The 2,678-nt window shown below is 40.6% G+C and overlaps 1 pseudogene; it reads right to left on the bottom strand.

Annotated features, from left to right (window-relative positions):
* Window positions 1–288: 288 nt before the first annotated feature.
* Window positions 289–2,678, bottom strand: LOC115483173 (annotated as a pseudogene).

Below are 2,678 nucleotides of genomic sequence, written 5' to 3'. Positions count from 1 at the left end.
GGTCTCCGCGGTCCTTTAGGATTAACTGTTAGGGGCAGAGACCCCACTGACATCGTTACAGCGTTTGAAATAGATATTGCGGAAAAAAATTTACAATAACCAAACGCACGCTAGACGACGTGGCCAGAATTTAGAAAGACCAAATAAACGATACGATAAAATGTCAGAACCAAAAGAATAGAAATACAAATTTTTCTCAGCAGTCATTTAAATCCTCATACACAAGTGATAGTCTTAACAACTGCAGAATAAAGAAGAAGCTCACAACATTAATGATGACCAAAATTTTCAGTTTGTAGCCTCAAATTGCTCAATCCAATGGGCGGCACCCTCCTGTGGCACTTGCGGCTTATATTTGTAGGGTGCTGACATGTCATTGACCAGATTCTTGGATTGCGGATATTGCAAAAGCTGTTGAATGACTGTTAAGAGTCGCTCAGCAATCAACTCCTCATAGTTCACATTCCTGCCATAGCCATTCTGCCCGGTAAGCGCCATATTTAGGAACTGATCGCCGAAGATCGGAAGGCCAACAAAAACTTTGCCGTGCTAAATGGATTCAGTGGTTTTCAGCAGACCAATATATCGTCCTGCGAGAACCAGTCGGAGATAAATACGTTCTCTGGCTTTCCGACAAAATTGGGATCCTCGAATTTCCATAGCACCCGTTACTTGAGCGTACTAAAGGTTTCGACTAGAGCCTGACGTATCTTGAGCGGCAAATCTTTGCTCTTCAAGTTTGATCCCATTGAGAAGTAGATGACACCATGTTTAGCGCTCCTGATTAAATCATCAATGTCTTGTGCCAGTGGCTGGCGCTTCCGATTGATGTGCATACCCCCAACTTCGATCATGTTGGGTGAGTAGGGACGGCGAAAGGTCAGAGAGAAGTGTTGATTGACCAGCACCACGAGAAGTTCTTGCTTAACTCCAGAGGGTTTTTATGGGCCACATGTGCTCATAAAGTTTCACCTGCAATGGCATATAGACCAGCTTTCTGTTAAGCCAGGCAGTGGCATTCTCGACAAAGTTATGCGATCGGTCAGTCTTGCCATCACGGGCAGTGTTGCCCACCAGCTCATCGATATTCCAGTCTGTGACGAATGTGGAGATACCCATGATCGGCGCATTAGTGTGCCGCGAAGCCATAAAACTCATCGGTGTCAAGATCAGCATGAACACATTCTATTAATAACAAGTAAGAGATATTAGGGTATCTATCCCAGTCCTATCTGCGTTTTTTAGTATTTTCCGTAGTTTGTATCGAGTATAAAAATAAAAAAACAAAAAAAAACAAATAAATACCGACAATACGACAGCAGAATTCGAACACAAAATTTCTACGCAAACGCGCATCAACCCTAGCAACACCGCCACTTCATAATTAAAAATAAAACTATAAAACGTGTTCGATCGCCAACAGACAGTTGCAACTGCTTGCAAAAAGAGATGCAAATTTGAACATAAGTAGCAGCTGATATTTCAGCACAATTTCACAATTTCGATTCTTCGAATAGAAAAGAAGAAGGAAGAGCGACGCTCGTAATACTGAAGGTATATAAATCCCTAATCAAACAGAAAAGTTATCAAATGTTTGCTGTTTTTAATATTTTCCATAGCATGTATCGAGTGTTAAAAAAAAAACAAATAAAAACCGACATTACAACACCAAGATTCTAACCCACAATTTCAACGGAACGCTCATCGATTATACTAAGACCGCCACTTCATTATTAAGTAAAAAGCAATAAGAAATCTGTCTGCGACACCAGCAAAGAACGTTGCAAATTTGAAATGAAGCATCAGCTCATAAGAATAACCGCATTTGAATGTACACGCATTTGAGTGCACACGTATAGAAAACTTGATATACGCGTGCTATACAGGGACCTACAAAAAATTTCAAGTCTCTAGCTCTTATAGATGCTGAGATCGACGCGTTTACGCATACGGACAGACGAACAGTCGGACAGACAGACGGACAGTCAAACGAACAGACGGACAGGGCTCAATCGACTCGGCTTGTCGTCCTGATCAAGTATATATATATTTGCGCCTAACCATTCACCCCGATTTGCCATTTTCAGTGGGATCAGGTGTTGGCTGATGCTAAGGCTGGTGAATGTTCATTTTTGGAAAGCAACGTTCGTAACTACACTGGTTTGAACATAGTGTGCAATTATATATCGGCTGCTGTTAAGAAAAAAGAAAGTGAAAACCATGCTTTAATCTTTTTGTGGCAAATTTTTCATTTATTTGAATGAATAGGTGGCTCGTGTTTTACAAAGCGATGCTCATAATATTACAGATCTAAGTGGCACTGATACTATGCTGAGTCACGCTATTTTGACATTGCCATCTCCGTATTCCGTGTCGTCTCTTTGACGTCCATTAGTATTGGCTTTTTCAACGATCGTGTTATTATTAATATTCGATGACTGTGCACATGTGAAGTAACAAAAAAACTCAGTTCGAAGCTTACTTTTTATGTTCTATTATTTATATGACGACTAATGTTAATCTTTATATACGAAGAGATTGCAATTTATCTGCGCCAGCCGTTAGCAAATAGTTTGTTTATCTGACTCATGAACTATATAGAGCAATGCTTCTCAACGAAGACGTCAAAGCTGATGCATTACATGCTTCCTTCTCAGGGCGTAAGTCTTCGGGACCAT

This window comes from Drosophila hydei, unplaced genomic scaffold, assembly GCF_003285905.1.
Source record: "Drosophila hydei strain 15085-1641.00,03,60 unplaced genomic scaffold, DhydRS2 tig00000685-arrow-arrow-pilon, whole genome shotgun sequence".
In the NCBI taxonomy this organism is placed as follows: Eukaryota; Metazoa; Arthropoda; class Insecta; order Diptera; family Drosophilidae; genus Drosophila; species Drosophila hydei.
Note: the sequence above shows the minus strand (reverse complement) of the source record. Positions and strands in the feature narration are given on the sequence as shown.